Genomic DNA, 21,069 nt, shown 5'->3' with positions numbered 1-21,069 from the left:
GTGGGGAGGTTAATGCCACGATGATTCACATGTTCTGGGCATGCCCGGAGGTGGGTAAGTTCTGAGAGGAGGTTAAACAGCGCCTGGCCCAGAAGGGGATTAAGCTAGAGGTAGAATCGGCATGGGCATGCATGTTGGGGGAGTTTGCTAGACCACGTAATCTAAAACACATTAGCAAACTGAAAGACCTGGCGTGCAAACTGGCCAAACGGAGAATAGCTATGAGCTGGAAGGCGGTCCACAGACCTAGACTAGAGGTGTGGTGGCATGACCTCCTAAAATGGGCAGAGGTGGAGACGATGGCATGGTACGAAGCAGTTAGCAAGGGAGGAGAGGAGGAAACAGGGCCCCTGATGGCATGGAGGCAAATAATAACTTTGATGTCGGGACGTCCCGAGAATGAATCCAGTGAGGATGACATGCCCGAATACAATAATGGAGATAAACCCTAAGCAACGAACTGGAAGGCATTGAATTAGGGGCTCAAGTTAAGGGTGAGGGACGGGCGAGGACTGTAAAGTGTAACGTGATTGTAAGACAAGATGTGCATTATGGAATAGTTCTTAATGTTTGTTATGTTTGATGTGTTGTTTAAAACAATAATAATACTTAAAATAAAAAATAAAGAGAAGGCAGTACTGTATCTAAAGTTTGGTACTTCTGGAAAATGTTCACAACAGCAACGTATCAAAATTCAAAGTTTCAGATATTAATTTGATGAAAACGGAAGTACCTGAGCAAGAATTGGGAGTAGAATTAATAAGGAAAATAGAGGGAGACAAATGTGTACCGTTGGAGGTTTATAGCAAATTTTGTCAAATTCGATAATAATAATTAGTGTTCTTATATAGTGCTGCATGCAGGATTTCTCCAACTTATAAGCACTGTATTATAGATTTTACAAAAGTATTCATTGTCATAATGCAATACCTGAAACAATCAAAAATAACCCCTTTTTTTCTAACATTCCCTGGGATCTGGGTCGGGTGGCCATCTTCAGATTACTGTGCCATCATATAAAATGTTTGGGTGTCTCAATAGTCCCCAACCTGGGCAATTTAACAGAGTTAAACTATTGCCGCTTGCTTGGCAAGATCAAGCAGGATCTGGAGAAATTGAGCATATTGCCTCTCACTTACTGGAAGGGTTAATGCATTTAAAATGAATGCACTTCCCAAGCTAATCTATATGGCCACTGTGGTACCTATACCACAGTCGAAGTAGAAGTTCGATGAGCTGTACAGGCACATTATGAAATTAATTTGTTGTTCTAAAAATGTGTGGTTCAATAAACATATTTTACAAGCTTCCAAGGAGGATGGAGGTCTTGCCGTTCCCTACTGGAGAATATACGACCTTGCGACACGGGTCTGTTGGGCCAACTGCTGGTTGAATTCAAATGATAAAGCTATCTGGCGTACCATTGAATTGCAAATGCTCCTCCCACTCTCCCCGCAAGAGGTCTGTGGCACTCCGCCACGCAGGCTTCCGAAGACCTTAGCGGCCCACCCAATACCTGGGCCTACCCAAGCCCAGTGACATAGAATGCGAACACTCACGCGAATGAACGTACTCCTGACGACCACATAGATGATATCCCTTAGAGCCCTTCTAGGATATGGCACCGTCGTCAGCGCGCATGCACTAGTCCACCCGCACCAACTCAATGAGGGGAAGGGGGTTAAGGCCCTAGATCTGCTAGACGGGACTCATATGGCTCCATTCTCTACCGCTAATGATCTTCTGGGGATAACTGCCGGGAATGGCTTCTCTATGGCACAAACCATCCGCCATTGGGTCACGCACGACAGCTGCTGGAACAATCAGAATGTGAAATTGAATTCCTCAGAGACCAGGTTGACTTCCCGAGGGTACGACATTTTATTCCCTTTGCATCGCCAATAATCTCCAACGCAATGCAGCGTTGACTACCATGTGGGCGGAAGACTTGGATATTTCCAAAGACGTAACAGACATCTACGAATATTTTGCCAACTTTAAACACGGTTCACTTAGCTTGTGAAATCGAGAAATGCAATTTAAAATAATCCAAAGGGCATACTTTACTCTGACGAAACTCCATGCCATGAGACTAATCCCTACGGTTGACTGCTGGAGACAGTGTGGTGGGATCAGCACTATGGGCCACGTCGTCTTGTCCTGTCCAAACATCAAGCCTTTTTGGACCATGGTTTTGCACAGACTGGCTCATATCGATGTTGTTTGGGGATGATGTGGATGAGTGGCATGACGAAACCCTGACCCGTAAATTTATTCACAGCACGAAAAGCCATACTTTTGAATTGGAAAAGCGTGACCCCCGACCAAAAAGAAATGAGTAGCGCTGCTGACTAAAACATTCACTGATGAATGCGCATGCTATTGGTGAACGACTAATGCAACGCAGGCAGAGAGATTTCGGGTGTTGCTCGTTTCTGCATTCTAACCATGGCTTTTTTACCTGCTTGATACACCAATCCCTTATGGGTTCCTTGCTGATACATACATACTATAGAGTATTATAATGTGTCTTGCACTCAAGCTTTCTGTTGAAACGGTGCTGAGGGGACCCCACATATTTTCGGTCACATACCAAACAGTACAACAAAATCCCGGTTACACGGGACAAAACATAGCCGCCTCACCCATCCACGTCCCCCAAACGAGCCCCACATGTAAACCATAATACCGCGTCAGCATATCCATGTCACAGCAGCAGTTTCAACAATAAAAAAAAAGAACCTATAGTGCACAGTTATTATAAAGGTGATAGTTCCTAGGTCAGTCCACACCAGAACAAGGGAATGAATTCAGTTCTACAGCCAGGTACCTTCACAGCATTACCAAATTAGCTTCCGGAGCGCCTTGGGGTGATGAGATCCCCCCGCCGTGCTGCTCAACAGATATATAGGCCCTGAAGGCTACCAATAGTCCCTTGGCCTGCCAGTGGGCGGGAGTGACTGGCAGTACTGAGTCTCTCTGCTTTCACACAGCGACATGGAGTTCACCCAATGGTGTAGGGTAGGGGCCGCAGCCGCCCGCCAGGTACGGGCCACTAATGACCTAGCGACCACAGAGGCCATGCCCAACAGGCGTCTATCACTGCTAGATCGCAGTTCCACCAATGCCAGCAACCAAGTTTCAGGAGTGAATGGGATCGGATCTTCTAATATCTTTTCCATAACACCAGCGATGGCCCTCCAGAAGGGTTGAATAAGAGGACAGAGCCAAGCCACGTGATAGAAGTCAGCCAAGGACTGGTGACATCTTTTACAGTTCGAAGACCTAAGTGGGAATATTTTATGCAAAGGTAAAGGAGAGTAATACAACTGGTATAGAAACTTGTAATGAATCAAACAAAATCTGCTATTAATGGAGATTGATTTAGACTGACCCAGTATGACACCCCATTGTGTATCCGTCAAAGATTGTGTTAAATAGCCTTCCCATTTACACCTATATTGGGATGAAGGGGGAGACACCAACGATCTAGCCATACCGTACAAAGAGGAGACCGCCCCTCCAGAGGAGGCCGGGCTTGTGACATACTCCAAAATTGGGGAAACATCCGGCGCTTAGGGAAATTCCGGCCAGCTCGACCTCAGCACCTCGCGGAGATGGAAGTACAACAACATAGTGAGCGGAGACCAGTCACCCCTGGACTTAAGTTCTTCCCATGTTATGAATTTACACCGGCGGAGCAACATCCCCCAGCGTGAAAATACGCAAAGACTGGAAGTGCTGAATAAATATGTGCTCGAATGTGAGGGGGACCCCACGGACCCTATATATGGCCAGCAGTGGAGAATACCACGGGCCCAAACCCGCCCATTTCTACAGGTGATCCCAGGCCCTTATCGTGACCTCCAATGTTTGAACCTCCGCCTTGAAATGACGCTCCCGGACAGCCCAAAGAAAGCCCCGTAAATCGTTGGTCTGTGCGATGGCTCTTTCGAGATGGGAATGGGGACAGCTATCCGAGGGGGACCACCACCAAATCGAGTATTAGATCTGCGCAACAAGGTAGTAAAGAAAAGGATTAGGGATCTCTAGCCCCCCCTGAGCGTACGCACCACACAACGTAGGTAAAGATATGCAAGGACGTTTCCCAGCCCAGATCAGTTTGGACATCAGAGCTCTAACGCGTTTCCAGAAAGACGTAGGGGACCATAATGGTACATTATTGAAAACGTACAGTAATTTCGGCAAGATAACCATTTTAGACAACGAGATGCGGGCTGCCTGAGACAGGGGGAGTCTTATCCAGACATCTACCTTATGTTCCAGGTGTTGCAGGGCCGCGATGTAGTTGTCCTCGAGCAAGCGAGCAGGGGAGGTGGACACCCTTATGCCTAAGTAGCGGAAACCAAGCAAAGGAGGCATCGACATCTTGTGCAAGGACCCCAGGAGTGATTGGGAGAACTTCGGATTTAGACCAGTTTACTTGGAGGCCAGAAATGGCCGCAAACGAGGATATCTCCTCCATCACCGGTGGCAAATTAGACCGAGGGTATTTTATGTATAACAGCATGTCAACCTCATAGAGGGAGACAATAGATACATGAGAGCGGATTGTCACGCCACGGTGAGAGTGGAACTCCCTCAGGGCACAGGCCACTGGCTCGATAGCCAGGGTGAACAGGAGAGGGGAGAAGGGACATCCCCGTCTTGTTCCCCGAGTAGGGTAAATAGGTGAGGACTGAATCCCGTTCGTGTATACCAAGGCGCGTGGGGCTGAATTCAGGAGCTTAGTCCAATCAAGAAACGTATTACCCACGCCCGTACGCCGGAGGACTTCAAACAGAAAAGACCACTCCACCGAGTCAAACGCCTTCTCCGCGTCCAAAGCCACCACAGCGATAGGGACGTCTGGGTTCACATTGTGGATTAATGTAAATAGCCTATGCAGATTATTTTGTGTCGATCGGCCTGGAATAAATCCTGCCTGATCCGGGAGAATAGGTGCTGGCATATGAGGAAGAAGCCGGTTTGCAAGCAGCTTCGCAAAGATTTTATTGTCCGTGTTCACCAAAGACAAGGGGCGATAAGTGGAGCACTTCCTAGGGTCCTTATTGGGCTTAAGCAGCACCGTGATCAAGGCCGTCCTAGTGGATTCCGGCAGCACCCCTGAGGAGGCTGCCTCCTCAAACATATTACATAAATGTGGGATAAGTAAATCAGGGAAAGCCTTATATAACTCAGCCGTTACCCCATCCGTACCGGGGGCCTTGCCATTCGGGAGCGACCGTATTACTCCACGAAGTTCCTCCACCGTGGGGGGAACATTAAGAAGTCCCCTAAACTCAGAGTCAAGCCAGCCCAAGGCCACCCTACCAAGGTATTGGACAATGACATCATGACCGACCCCGCCACGGGCAGCATAAAGCTCTTCATAAAACTGATGAAATACCCTGTTTATCCCCACCGCGTCTCTAACAGCTTCCCCTGTGGGGGACTCCACCTCCAATATGGGTTCCAGACGATTCTCCTGCCGTATGGCCTAAGCAAGGGTCCTACTTGGACGATCACCCTCGCCATATCTCGCCGCCAACACCGGGTCACCCAGAAATCTCTCCTCACTGTCCATTAACGATCGAATTTCACGCTTCTTTGCCGCCAAGTCAGCCTGCAGCGTGGGGGAGTCCGATCCCCCAAGGAGAAGCTCCATATTTTTAATATCCTCCCCCACACGAATGATCGCTCGGCGATTGCCTTTCAGGACCCCCCCTTCCTGAGATATGCACCAACCCCGCAAGTAGACCTTAAAGGTCTCCTATAGAACACCAGGACTAGAAACTGAGCCCTCATTCAACTGAAAAAATTCTGTAATGGTCCGATGCAGATCTTCCCGGAATGCTCCGTCTTCCAGAGCACGAGCTCTGAACCTCCAGCGGAGTCGTTTAGGAGGGGATGAGGGGCCCCTGAGCCGCACCAACACTGGGGAGTGGTCCGACAAAGTGCGAGGGAGAATCATCGTACTTTCTGCCACCCGCGATAGCTCTGAGGACAGAACTATATAGTCAATTGTAGAGGAACTCTCGTGCACACCCGAATGGAATGTGTAGTCACGGGTGTTTTGGATGATGCCAACGCCAAATATCAACTAGAGAGTAGTCCGAAGCTATAGAATTCCACGTTTGGGCCGCCCGAGTAAGTGGTCTAGGGGCGGAAGCCGATCCATCCAGTGTGGTTGAAAGGGCTAGGTTAAAATCTCCCACCCAAACCACTTTGTACCCCGGAAATGTCCGGAGGTGTTCCGAACATGACAGGAAGAATTCAGGAGAATCATAATTAGGGCCATACATACTTACAAATATAACAGACCAGGCCGCGATCTCACCAGCCACCAGAATAAATCGACCCTCACCATCCGAGACCTGTTTATGCAGTTTGAATTCCAAGGTACGGTGAATGTATATTGCCACCCCCTGGGAATGAGATGAATAGGAGGAGCGATATCTATGTACACCGCACCCGGGCAGGGCAGGGGGATTACGATCCTTGCCTACGTGAGTCTCCTGTACACATAAAACATTGACATGATGATTCGGAACAAAGTTGGAAATTAGACGCGTCTTTTTGGCATTGGTGAAACCCCGAATATTCCATGTAAGTAGAACTAGCTCGGTATTACCTGGGGTAAGAGAACCCAATGAAGTGGTCACTGGAGCTGCAAATCAAAAGCAATTGGAAAAAGCTGTGAAGCTGTGACAGGAGGACAACCCCCTACAAAGGACTGCAGACATTATGACAAAACCTGACACAAGGAAAAGCATATATGGCTCAGAAGGGGAAGCCCACCCCCCATCCTCTTTGAACTGGGAGCAACCTAACACAGCCCCCCAACAATTTGAAAACCCAAAAAAAACCCTCTCCACTCCCACCCACGCCAGAAACTCCAACCTACCGGCCTACAAGCCCCACCCCCCACCATCCTACAAACAAACATACAACCTCACAAAACTTAGGTGCCGCTGGGCATGGGGGGCGTCGGCGGCCACTGTACCTCCTAAAGGCAGAGGCTCATTTACCATATTAAATAAGCATATTGAAAACAACTCTGTGTGTGGCTGTGGCCGAGAACTGCACAGCAAGGCCCCAAGGTTCGCCAAGGGCCCAGCTAACAGGGCGGAAGTGCATAGAGGACGTATCCAGCGGGCAGCAGACTAGGGTGACTGTCGGGGAGAGGACCCCGCATCTGGAAGTTATGAGGCAAATTGCTCCGCAGATTCCGGAGTTGTAAAGAATAATGTCTTCCCCTGATAGACAACCCTCACTTTTGCAGGATACATCATGGAGTAACGAATATCTCTCTTGCGTGAAATACTCTTCACCGCCAAAAACGGCTCCCTCAAATCCTGCACTTGCTGACTGAAATCTGATTGTAGCAGACCCCCACCTGAGTGTTTTTTTCTCCCTGGCAGCGCGAAGCAGGATATCCCGGTCCCGTGAATTAAATATGCCGGCTATGATGGCTCTTTCCGGAGCCCCCGGTGGAGGTTTCGCCACCAGGGAGCGGTGGGCCCGCTCCACCATGAACATACTTGTAACGGGAGGGTTGTCAAGGACCTCACGGAGCAGTTTCTCCACAAATTCCTCCATGTTATCAATGGGGGTAGACTCAGCGACTCCCGTAATCCTAATATTGTTCCTTCTGGACCGACCCCCCAAATCATCGTTCTAAGCCACCACTCTTTTCACCGTCTGCTGGAGAGACTCCACCTCATGTTGAAGGACTGTGATCTTATCCTTGCCGATCAGGCGCTCTGCCTCAGACATCCTCCCACACAGCTTTTCGATCTGTACAGCGGAAACATCCACCTTACAAGTTAGCGCATCAATTTTTACACCTAGGCTATCTGTGCTGCCTTTGAGCGCTAATAAAGTTTGATTAAGAGCCATAAGGTCGAATTGAGAAGTGCCCGCCTCGGGTTCCTGCTGCGAAGAATCCAACCTGGCATGCTGGTCCATCCTAGCCTGCTTCTTCTGGTTAACCATTCCAGGGTCCAAGGGTGGACCCCAGCCACATGCAGGCCGGCCCTCAGGATGAAAGGTGCCCCAGCGTCTGGGTGGAGGGCGGTGACGTGCAACCAAGCGAGACGCTCCGACACGCCTCCCGGGAAGAATCCACCAACAAGATGAGCAGAGGGATAGGGCGCCGCTGGTTAGAGAGACCGCTAGAAGGCCACCAAAGGGACGGTACCAGTCCTAGCAGATTTCTGAATGATGATTAGCTGGAGGCAGGTGTGGCTGCCCTCTGTCAGGAGGGAAGGAAGGGAGGATGCTGACCCCCCCCACAACTCAATAGAATGGCCCACTCGACACGATCCGGTGAGCCGATGCACAACCCAGTAGCCGCCAGTGGGAGGAAAGGGGAAGAGGTGACAAAACTGGGCCACTCCATGCTTCAGTCCACAAGGCAAAACTATAAAGTCTATGGGCCAAAGAATTGCTCCACCAGTCCACCACTACGGGGCTCAACGTGCACCACGATGCGCGGACCTCCAATTGATCAAGCGCATGGCTCTACACACAGTGTCCCTCCAGCTCAGGACCACCAGTCACCAGCCATAGGGAGAGAAAAAAAAGAGGGTGGGGGGGGCAGACGCACAACCACCTCAATAGGACTACCCGAGTGCAGCAGTCCCGGTCCGTCCACCCCCACCCCAAAACTAAAGCGCCCCAAACCTCCACCCGACTCACCGCACAGTAGAATACAAATCTGACGGGGTTGGGTGGGGGAGGGAGAGCGCGCAGGATCCCCGCCCCGCCAGGCACAACAACCGAGCAAGGTGTGGGCGCGGGTCCCCAGGATAAACGAAGGGCTCTGATGATGGCGGGCCCGTCCTTGCCGCTGAGGGGATGGGGCGGCCGCTCCTCTAGGCGGGGAGAAGCAGCCAGCACACAGCCAGCGCGGGGCAAGGACCCGCAGACCACAACGCCACCAGCGAGATCCAAGCCCCGAACCTCCCAGCAGGAAGCAGTCCAGGAACCAAGGGAGCGGCAGGAGGCAGGTCTCAAAGCGAGCCGCCGCCTTGGAAGAGGGCCGGGAGGCCCGGCAAGCTCCGCTGGGGAAGGAGAAAGCCCGCCAAGAATACAGCCGCAGTGCCCACTGCGCAGATGTCCGCCCCTCAGTGTCCACAGGTCCGCGATGATAGGGGAGACCAGATTTCCACTCCAACAGGAATCCGATGCCCTGCCGCGACCGCTCTCGACCCCAGCAAGCGTCAGGACCGCAGGATGGTCGCCGTATTTACAAGCCTGTGCAGGAGGACTCTCGGGCTGCGGCCATCTTGTAGCGCGCGCAACAGTACCCCCCGAGGGGACCCCACATATTATGGGGAGCATGTGAGGGTGGTAGACCATTCTGGAGGGGTGTCAATTTTTAGGAAAGTTCCTTGTCTCCGTTTTTTTGTTTTTATGTTTGTCTTTTATAAATTGGGCGATACAGGACCCAGACATTTCATCGTGTTATACAAATGTAATCTGTTACTGACATATCGTTGTTCCATTTGTTTTTTAATTTTGAAGTTGTAATGATGTTGTTCTGATGCATATTGTGAAATCGAATAGTGCCTGGATATTTTATTGTCCAGTTCTGTAAGTTGAATATTTCTTTAATAAAAAAATTACATTAAAAAAAGTTTTTTTTCTAAATAAATGAAAGCACACAGAACTTAGATCATCATACAGGCCAATCATGTTATCAAACTTTGATAGAAAAATTATACCAAAGGCTATGCTTGCAATTTAGCTGATGTTATTAAAAATTGAATTTTCTGCAGAGCAGCATGGATTTGTGGTAGTCAGTGATCCCACCCAATACATTAAATAATAGCAACATTAAAGATTGACCACGCTGATAGCTCAGGAAGTCTTTATTCTATTAAAGACAAGGAGGCGAGCATTATGCTATACTTTCTTTTATTACTGCCATACAGCTTTTCAAGTTATAACTTTAAAAACTATAACATTGCGCTTTTTCTCCCCATTTCTTGAGAAAAATCCAAACTCTGAGGTTTTAAAGTTCCAAAATTTATAGTCCAGCTTCAAACTACAGCCTCCATGATCCTCAGGGGCCTGGTAGTCCTGACCTCTACCCCTGCGCCTATCAGAGTGCAGGCTCCTCCATAAGAACCCCAAGTCCCAGGTCCTTTCCTCTTTCTTTTTTCTTTTTCTAACTTTTGCCGTCAACTCGAACCGTCTTCTGGCTGGCGAACAACATCCGAACTGTAAACTGTACTGCCGAACTGCAGCTGCTTCAACTGTGTGGACAAATTGAACGTGTCCCTTCGCCTCTTTTATTGTCGATTGCGATCATGCTGCTTTCTTTTCGTCTCCTATGAGGAATGGAGAACAATACAGGAGGGGGTGGGTATGAAGACAAATTTGAACACCCAATACATCTTGCAACAGTTCAAATTATTTTCATTCTCTGGGTGGGATATAACGCTTGCCTCCTTGTCTTTAGTAGAATGAAGACTTCCTGAGCTATCAGTGTGGGCAATCTTTATTCTATGACAAGTCAGGAGGCTTGCATTACGCTTGTTCAAAGCTCGCCACCACTCTATTCGTTATGTCAGATACAGGTTTAAAATAAAATGTTTTAAAGGTCGACTCAGAGGACCAATCTGCTGATTTCATTATGTCTTGAAGTGATACACCTGCTGTGAAGGCTCTAGAAGCCATTGTGCCTCTAGCTGAATGCGCACCAAAAATGGTCGGGTCTATCCCTGCCCATTGCATAACCTCTCGCATCCATCTAGCGATTGTCGCTGCTGCTACTGCATGATAAGGCTTTCTACGCGCTATGAGCAACTGGGTGACCCCTCGTGGTCTTAACTGCGCAGTAGCGCTCTCGTAATCTTTGATGCATTGTGCCACGCATAGCTTCTTATTTTCCTCAAAATAAGGGTACGAAATAACCCGGGAATCGGTCTTTGTCCTTCTAGCAATGGTAAAGGCCACCCCTTCTGGATAGAAGATCTTTCTGTCAATTTCCAGTGCTTTAACATCGGATACCCTTCAGCAAGCTGTAAAACATAGTAACATTGCTAGCTTGCTGGATAATTGCGAGCGAGAAAGGCTGTTGTTCGCAGGCGATTTCATGAAAAGTTTGAAAACTTCTCTGACATCCAACAGCAATGCATATTTTGGTTCTGGCGGTCTTTTCAACTTGATGCCCCTCAGCAAACGCAGGATAGCGGGCTGTTCGCCTACCGTGCCTCCTTCTACCTTGCCGTGACCTGCCGAGATCACTGATCTGTACACCCCTTTAGTTCTAAAGGCGCTACCTTCTTGGAATTTTTCAGCTAGGAAGTTAAGAACGTGTACTACAGGGGCTGAAACGGGATCCAAACTGTGCTCTGTGCACCACTTAGCCCAACTCTTCCATGCAGCGTTATAGCTCTTAATGGTGGAATGCGCCCAGGAATCCCTGATGCAGTCTGCAGCGAGTTACAAAATACCCGGCAACTCCCATCGTCTCCTGAAACCCTGCAGCCCGTCAATTGCAGCACGCCTGTCGCTAATACAGGATGTGTCTGACCGGTCGGCCCAAGTAGGAGATCTGGCTGGTGGGGAACTATTCTCTGAAAATCCGTAGAAAGTTCCATCGCTATTGGAAACCAGGGCTGCGACTTCCATATGGGTAGCACCATTACCAGTTCTGCCTTCTCCCTGCGAACTTTCGCTAATGCTCTTGTGGTCATGATAAACGGCGGGAAGTCATAGTGGAGCGCTCTCCTATCCATGGTTGCAGGAAGGCATCTGTACCCGCTGCCCCCGGGTCTATCCGCCAACTGAAATACTTCTGTGTTTGGGTGTTTAGTCTGGACGCAAACAGATCTATGTCTAAGGTGCCCCATACGTTCTGCAACCTCTTGAACACTTGCGGATGAGGTTTCCAATCACTGGAATCTACAAGATAACGTGAGTTCCAGTCTGCTACTTTGTTGAGAGTCCACGGCAGATACTCCGCCGTGACTGAGATCTGGTTCTGAAGGCAATAATGCCAGAAATCTTTTGCTAGCTCCGCCATCATCTTGGATCTTGTCCCTCCTAGCTTGTTTATATAACGCACTGCAACACTTGACTCTGTCTTTTATAAAGGCGCGGACTGCGAAAGAACCTGCTAATATTTTGAGACAGTTTATGTGTAAGCGCAGTTCTTGCTCTGACCATTTTCCTTCTGTCTCTATATGTTCGCACCGGGCTCCCCAGCCGGACCTGCTCGCATTTGACTCTATGATGAGGTCTGGGGAGTCTCCGAAAATCGCCCGGCCATTCCAAGCTTCCATATTCTGGAGCCACCAGTGAAGTTCTGTAAGGGCGTTGTGATCTTGGGTCACTACTTGATGATAACCTAGCCCTTCCTGTAGGTGTTTGATCTTGAGCCGTTGTAGAGCTCGATAGTGGAGCGGACCCGGAAATATCGCTTGAATAGAAGCTGCTAGAAGACCTACTACTCTGGCGAGGCCCCGCAGCGAAATCATTCCCTTCGCTATCAAAAGTCTGAATTCCTTCTTTATCATTCTCACCTTGTGTTGTGGGAGCTCGAGAGTCGCTTTGTTCGTATCTATCTTGAAAGCTAGGAATTCTAGACATTGAACGGGTCCCAACGGGGACTTGTCCAAGTTCACCAAGAATCCGAGCGAGGACAAGAGCGTGAAGATCCACTGCACGTCTTTGGTGAGAGTCAGTCTGTCTGGACCCAGCACGAGGATGTTGTCTAGGTAAATGATAATGCGTATACCTCTTTCTCTTATGGCAGCTGCCATGGGTCTCATGAGCTTGGTAAACGGCCAAGGAGCCGACACCAGGTCGAACGGAAGACATGTGAAATGCCACGTCTCCTTGTTCCAGCGAAAGCGTAGGTACCACCGAAACTCCTGCGCTATCGGAATCGTGAGGTAAGCATCTTTGAGATTTAGGCGTGCTAACCAGTGCCCTGTACGGAGGAGGTCTCGTAGCAGATGGATACCCTCCATCTTGAAGTGATTGTATACGAGCCACTCGTTCAAGCTCTTCAAGTTTATGACTGGCCGAATCTTGTCTCCCCTGTGTACTAGAAAAATGTTGCTGAGGAAACCTGGCCCCCCTTGTCCAGCCCGCTCTATTGCGTTCTTGTCTACTAATTTGAGCAGTTCGCTGAAAACAGCGCCGCCTCCTCGGATGACATCTGAATGGGGTGAGGTTCTGCGCTTTGGACGGCATCTCCCACAAACTTTAGTCGAAGCCCCGCTACTGCCTGCAGCACCCATGCATCGCGCGATAAAGCTTGCCATTCGCTCAGAAATTGGAGGGTTCGACCTCCTACTTTGCTGCTTGCAGTACTCACCCGCTGAGGCATTGGGCTGGCTATAGGATCCTCTCCCTCTGCGGCCTCTGGGGAACCTGGATCTGGATGGGAAGAAGGTATCCTGTTGCTTCCTTTCCCGGTATCGGGCGCGCGGCCCCTGGGGTCTGCGTTTATAGTTGTATCGACCGGATGCGCGACCCCTGTAGCGTCCGGTCCTGGAAAAAACTTGGCCTGGAAAGATCTTTTCTATAGAACTCTGAGCCTTCTCCAATGCCGAGTACGTGCCGACGAACTGCGACATTTCCTTTGCCAAACCATAGACATTTAGCACCTTCACCTGCTTCGTAAGAGGCCAGGTCGCTCAACTTTCCGTCAATTTTTAGAAGAACACCTCTTCTCCTTTCAGATGAAAGTGCGCAATTGGCGTTGCCTAAAAGGCAAACGGCTCTTTGGGTCCAGTTGCTCAGAGCGAGGGCATCTACCGGGGTACCGGTATCTTTTGCTTTTTCTGAAAGGTCCATTATCTTCGCTAATGAACCTGCGATGTCGAGAAGCTTGTCCTGACATCCCCTCCAAGCGCGGTCGACACCCTTCCTGATGTCCCGCATTGATTTTGTCACAAAAGTAACCGTCTCGGGGTACAGGTCAGGAGTTTCCGCCAGCTTTCCTGCCAACTCTGGCCTCGGGCACTCTGATCGCATGTGCGACTGCACTTCCCTATCCAGCAGCTTTCTTATGTGCTGGGCTATGTACGCCGCTACTCTTGGTGACGGCATTCACTCTGAGGATTTCGGGTGCCTGATAGCCTCTGGATCAAACATGTCAGTGGTGTTATCCACTTCTTGAGGGTCGACCACTTCCTCTGTCTGTTGGAAGGTGTTGTCTTCTTCTCCTCCCTCATCATCGGGCTGATCCCCTGAATTGTCCACCCCTGGGGTAGCGGGTCTGTCCTGGCTCTCTTTCTTCCTCTCCAGGAAGGCTCTTTTAGCCTAGCAACAGGATCGCCTAGTTCTAGCGGAGCAGTATCCTCCCTTTCCAAGTTGCTTGGGGGGGTCAAAGAGTTCTTGCTCTTCCAAGCTGCTTTACGCCCCTTAGATTCAACCCCTTCCTCTGGGTGTCTGGCTGACGGCCCCTCGCCTGGGCTTTCTGCCCATCTTTTTCTGGCCAGCCTTGCTTGCTGTTCAGAAAGGTTCTGCACACCTTGCGAGACTGCATGCGTAAGCGAGTCTCCTAGTAACATTTTGAAACTCTGCGACAGGGCAGTGTCTTGGTGAGAGGGGTCCTCTTCCCACTCTTCTTGTGACCACTCAGGAGAAGTGGATGGTGTTACTCCAGGACTTTTACATTGGCCCATATTTCTTGCGTTGGCTGTCAGCTAAGAGGAGACAAATGTAGCCTAAACTGGTGCAGCTGAGACTCTGAGGCTGTTAGGCTATGTGCTATTCACAGCTCTCTCTCACACTTTATAAGGAATTCTAGCGAAAAACTGTAATTCCCTTAGTTTTTTTTTAAAAAAAATGTTTATGTCCTGGTAACATGAAGGATGCTATCTCTGTTCGCTCCGCAAACGCACTAAAATGTGCGCGTGCAAACGTCAGAGCTCCCCAGGGGACGACGGGAAAAGTCCAAGCCTCTCGCTCCTCTGGGTCCTGCGGTCCGACGTGTTCGCCGGCGCGGCCGCGCAGCGTGGAGGAGCGGGGCCGGCTGCCTGAGGCGGGAGCGTTCGCTAGCCGCTCTGGCCCGACTCCTCAGCACACAATAACAATGACAACTGTTCACCGAGGAGGTATTACGCTGCGCCACACAGATAAATGTGATAATTATGTAACATTCACGCGCGCGCGAGTCCATTCTTGGCTTTACAAACAATATAAATATAAGATAATGGGACAATAATCATGGAGTACTTATCTCATTGCGGCAGAAAAAAAGAAAGAGGAAAGGACCTGGGACTTGGGGTTCTTATGGGGGAGCCTACACTCTGATAGGCGCAGGGGTAGAGGTCAGGACTACTGGGCTCCTGAGGATCATGGGGGCAGTAGTTTGAAGCTGGACTATACATCGCAGTAATAAATGAAAGTATAGCATAATGCGAGCCTCCTGTCTTGTCATAGAATTGTTGATGTGACATTGTCACTAAATTCCTAACCAGCACTGATTATTATTTTTTTTAGATAATGAAAAAGCATTTGATTGGGTTAGTTAGAAGTTTGTATTTGCTTTGGTGGTTTACAAAAGGCTTCAAGTTTTGTTTATGAATTATAGTTATCAATGCCGCATTTCCAGAGTCATAATTAACTTCTGGAACTCCAGGAAATGTAATGTCCATGTAATGCCGTGTAGAGGCATAAAATGGCCCTGTTTATTTTGCCCTATGCTTGGAACTGCTGGAAAACCACATAAATCCATCTCCAGGAACTTTGTCCTGGTATCTAATATTCAACAAAAACTGTCTGGTTATGCAGATAATATGCTGATCATTTTATTAGATGCTATAACAGTGTTCCGTATTATTAATAATTTAGCTATAGAATTCGGTAGCAGGGTTCGAAATTGAGGGGAGCTGAGAACTATCTACCTTATGCTTGTAGCATAGAAGAGCCTGGTTAGCTTGACAGCAAACAGCTACCAGGAGCTACTTTTGGATCCCCATGCCAACGGATGCCGAACAAACACACCTATGTGAATTTAATTGTGTGCATTTGGGACAATGTAAAAAGAAACATTAGGACACATTTATATACCATTTAAAGTATAAGGGGTAATAAATAATGGCCAATATTATATGTTTGCTTCTATGTACTAGCTCCATGTTCCACAGTGGTAGCTCCTGGTCACTGGTTAATGATACCCAGGAGCTGCTTTTAGCTCCTGCTTATCCAATCTTAATTTTGAGCCCTGTCAGTAGGATATCAAGGTTCACATTAAATACCAATAAAATACAGGCCATGATCTGGAGTAAGAAGTTTCAAAAGTTGTGAGGATAACATCCTGTGTATAAGGACTTGTAAGGACCCATTTAACAACCAGGCCTTCTAATATAGACTAGATATTCCCAGAAATGTGGAACTTCTGTTCTCAGAATATGTATTTAGTATTCTTCGGAGTTGAAAGAGAAAGTAAATAATTGGGTAGAAGAGGGGCTCGGGACCGAGGTGGGAATTTGAAGTCATCCCAAGTTTCACTGAATCACAACATGTAGAAATGTTTCAAGGCAGTAAAAGTGCTGCGTGGACAGCATATCAGCGTCTTAGCCTTATGGCATTAATTCAAATCTCCTAACAATAAGAAACAAGGGCACTGACAATATTGTGATGTTTGCAGCAAGATGCAACATTTTCCTCCAACAATTATGAAGGCCATCCGAATTTCAGGTAATTGGGTTCAAGTCTTAACTCAGGTGGGCAAACACACTAAGCTCAATGCTGGCACACTCCTGTTGTAAAATGCTCTGCTGTTCTCGAGATGAGTTCACGTTATAAACAAAAATGAAATATTCCACAGGTCTGTGCCTGCAACCACCAGTCTACTCTTCCCAAATTGTTTCACTCTGTAAATTGAAGGGTACATCCTGTGTGTTGTGCTGGTCCTGAGTGTCCTTTGCAGAATGTATTTTGTGAGGCAGTTGAAGAGGTTTAAGGGCTGTTGTTCCATGCTGCTCTTCTAGTGATACAGTGTAGAGGACCTTAAAGTCAATTGGAGATTTCAGGTATATCCATCTGCATGACAGAGGTGCTACCAAAGGAACCAGAATAAGCTTGTAATTCACTGGAACCAAATTTGTTCTCCATAAAGATATACTAGCAGAAAACTAAACTGCCTTATATCATGGGGAAAAGGTCCCAAGTAGGTTCTACTGACTATGAACAGAGCAATTGACTGCTTAACTGGATATATGCGGCGCAGTACATTCGGTACATGTCCCCAAGAATGCTCCACATTCTGCCGGCAGCTAGTTGTCCGATCATATTGGTATTCTCTATTATTGAATCAGTTGAGGTTCTCAATGACGGTAACGCAGATAACTGTTTGGATGTTATGCCACGAAGAGCTAACATTTTGTTTAAAAAAAACCGCCTGAGTTATCCATGTAACAAACATGGTAACAACATCACTAGTAAAGAGCTGGCTGTGGTGGAGAAGGTAAAGAGGAGTTGTCTTTTAGGCTTTAGTTGTGGTTCAGCGTCACAGGATTGTTGAAAACATTATTATTTGTGGTCATTTCCAGGTGCTGCTGGCTATGGTGTGGGACAAGTACCTTCAGAATGTGAATCCCTTCTTATTTGGATTTCTGGTGATAATGAAAGGGCGCTTTCTGCAACTACCCGTGAACAACCAAAACCGACTCTATCTACCTGCTACTGTTACTCCTCACACTACAGTGATACATGTAAATAAAATTAAGTGGCCTAGGCCTTCTCATCGGAGTAGCAAAATGCCATATTGCACTAACCCTTTATAATTTGAAATGCAGGGTAAGAAGTATCAGCAGGTGATCCAATGGAATAGCAATGGTGAGGGACAAATCCAGCTATATAAAACAGCTAGTGTCTTGTCTCAAAAAATCTCCTCTTTTTCACTCTCTTTGAAGGGAAGAATATTGTAGCTGGCCCTGGCTACTGGCAGAGCAGTGACAAGGAAGTGTAAGGGAAGCATGGTATCGAAAGCAAGACAGACACAAAAGACATGTTTGGAAAACCTTTATTATTCTCAAAAAAGGGGTTGGAAGAATGCCCATCTTGCCCTACGTCTAGGATGGGAGCATGCTCGACCATCAAATAAATAAAATAACACAGTCCTAGTGGAGTCTGTCAAAACAAGATGGCCTAAGCTAACAAAACCTAATGCCAGCCCTTACTCTAATGTAACAAAATGTGTGTGGTAAAAATGTGTATGCAAAAGGAATAATGTGTAAAACTATAAAGAATCAATATGGCAGAGTCAGCTCTCCTCCCCACGTTGAACAGCACAGGGAAAGGTGGCCCCTGTACACAGGATGACACACTCTGGCTCCGGTTCTTCAAAATTAAAGGCAGTTCAAAACATGGATTGCGGCCCGCCTTGCCTGCCACGCTAAATTCTTTCTTTACAGCTTCAATATATAGTACAACAAAAAGGTTCACACTGGTCGGGCTCTGCCCTTTTAAAGCAGAAAGGTTCACTTTGGCCCCCCTCTGTCGGGCTAAGACCGCAAAACGAAATTCACTTAGGTCCCCCTCTGTCGGGCTCAGACCTCTTCAAACAATTTTCAACAAGACTTGCTAGAGAGCTCCCTTCCCCAAGCTTGTTACACTTCGGGTCTCCCTCAGTCGGGCTCAGTCTGCTTTCGGATGTCGAAGACCTTCGAGTGTGCATGGCTTGCTTTACAGACCGCCGCAGGACCACTTTGACTAACAGTTCATTTGTTTTCTCGTTACAAAAAATGCACCTTTCACAGAGACTTTTGAGTGGGCTGCTTCCTTTCACCGGACCACTCCGTTACTCAGTACCACTGATTTTACAGCTATATTTTTACTTCAAAGTTCATTCACTGGTCTGCCACTTCAATGTTTAACACACGCCGGTCTCTCAGGTCTCTTGCCAACTCACCGGCTGTGTGCCCCTCTTTCTTGTTTCTCTCCAGGGGTCTCCCTCAGTCGTGCTCAGACCCCTTTAAAAGTTCTCTGATGGGTCTCCCTCAGTCGGGCTCAGACCCCTTCAAAAGGTTATAGATTGGTCTCCCTCTGTCGGGCTTGGACCCCTCTTAAAGGTCACAAAATAAATGTCCTTAGACTTCCAGTCCCACAATCCTCTTCATTCTGATTTTGCTCCCACTTCGCTAGCTCCCCCTTTTGGCACTCTGGCAGTTTTGGCAGCTGCAGGAATTAATAGGGATTCTTGTTGAAGTCAGGGTCTCACCACCTGCCCTTCAACGGCCTGGGCTTGTCTGTTTTGCCCAGGGGAAGAGCTCTGGTGTGGGCACTGCCAGGTAACCCCAGTTGCCCCTGGTTTGGCTTCCTGGAGGTACAGTTCCCTTTTCACACTGCAGCCTCCCGTGTACTCAGTGGGGTTCCATGTGATAATGTCCCGGCAAAAGTTTTGCCAAAAAATTGCAGTTTTTTGCGGGGACATTATTACCTGTAACATGCGCGGGACATATACCGGATATCTTCACAGGCCCAGCAATCAGGCAGTCCTTCTTCCTCCAGGTCTTCCAGGGTCTCTCCAGCTCGAGTTTTCTTCCTCTGGCTTCCGTGCACCATCCAGCACCCCCAGCTCGCTCAGTATGTGCCTGTGTGCTCTGCCTTTTATAGTGAGGGGGAGGCTTAATATGTCTCAGGTGAGACTGATTGTCAAAGGAGGCCTGACCTTGTATGTCCTTGTTAAGGGGACAGTCTGTTGTTAAAAGGGAAGAGACTGTCTTTTGTGTCTCAGTGTGTTTCTCCTCAGTGATCTTCATTCTCTCAATCCCTCTCTTCTTTGTTTCAGTGCTTGTATAGAAAAGGGGCGGGGGAGTTTGGATGTCATAGTGTTTTCTGGTATGTGAAAATTGGGTTTAACATATCCCATGTATACTGAGGGGGTGTTGTATAGGGGGGGTATTGGAAAAGGGGGAATACTGCGTCTCTCAAAAGGGCGTCCCCTCCCCCCCGCAGTCCCCAAGCACCCCCTGCCCAGGTGATCCTCCTGCACTGGTCCACCCCCAGGGTCTGGTTCCAAAGGCGATGGCCGTGCCCTGGCTACCTGAACAAAAGATCCTCGGGGGTCTATCCTTGAGAACAACCATGGTCTTCTCACAAAAGGGCCTTATTGTATTTTGATAACTCACATAGTACACTACTACTGAAAGGGCATGCCCAGTAAGCTAAAGACAAGAATTTAACTGCTTCCAGTTTCTAATATAACGTGTACACTGTTCCAATATTTACTTTCCCCGACCTCCAGTGCATTATATTTCTGCGGTCTCAGTAAAGTAAAACAACTGTGGTATATCACTGTTCCCCGCTACCACCCAGGGGCAGTCTCCAAGCGCTCTTGTGTTTCTGCAAGAAAGAGGACAGGGTTGGTTAGAAAGGGTAGAGTGTACGGATAGGTCTAGAACCAAGAGAAACTGGTGTCTGTTGGCTTGCAGATGGTTGATTGCGTGCACTGGCTTGTTGTATCCGTACGAGTAAGGCCCAATGCCTGGGTTGTTTTGTGAATGCTTGTTATGTTGGGTTTGTCTGTGTTCTTTATGTGTAGATTGGCTGGTATGTAAGGTTGTGCACGCTTGCCTTGTAATCTGTATGGTCCAGTGTCAGGGATTGTTTGTTGTATGCAAGTCTTGTTCATGTTAGTTATTTATGCGTTTGTGTATGAATTGGCTAGCCCATTGGGCTGTGTTGTTAATGCTGCATGCACTCATGTTGTGTTAGGAACTCTGCAAGGTAACGTCTTCCAGTATATCTCTCTCATGCATACCTGAAGTAGCCCCAGTTACATGAGGCGAGTCTTTACCAGATTTGTGCACACGCAGTGATTTTGGCTTGCTTGTCTGCACACTTGATGTAGCCCCGCGTATCATGAGGTGAAGCTTTACCAGACTCTGCATAACCACCGATTGTTGTCCTTTAATACTTGTCTGCACACCTGATTTAGTCCCTACTACGAGGCAAGACTACACCATTCTGTGTACTCACTTCTGTAACTCTGAAGCATGTTTTTCTGCACTTTAAACTGTACATTGCACTTTATGTAACTAGCGCCCAGAGGCCTATGGGTTTTGTGCGCTGAAATACATGTAAATAAAA

General features: G+C 48.1%; 1 protein-coding gene across 1 annotated transcript in view; it reads left to right on the top strand.

Annotated features, from left to right (window-relative positions):
• Positions 1 to 21,069, top strand: part of LOC138467530 (zinc finger protein 182-like) — a 332,475-nt gene that overhangs the window by 61,323 nt on the left and 250,083 nt on the right. The gene's annotated exons all lie outside the window — the stretch shown is intronic.

Source organism: Ambystoma mexicanum, chromosome 4q (genome assembly GCF_040938575.1).
Source record: "Ambystoma mexicanum isolate Mex_15411 chromosome 4q, UKY_AmexF1_1, whole genome shotgun sequence".
Lineage (NCBI taxonomy): Eukaryota > Metazoa > Chordata > Amphibia > Caudata > Ambystomatidae > Ambystoma > Ambystoma mexicanum.
The sequence above is the reverse complement of the archived record's forward strand: the minus strand, read 5'-3'. Positions and strand labels throughout refer to the sequence as shown.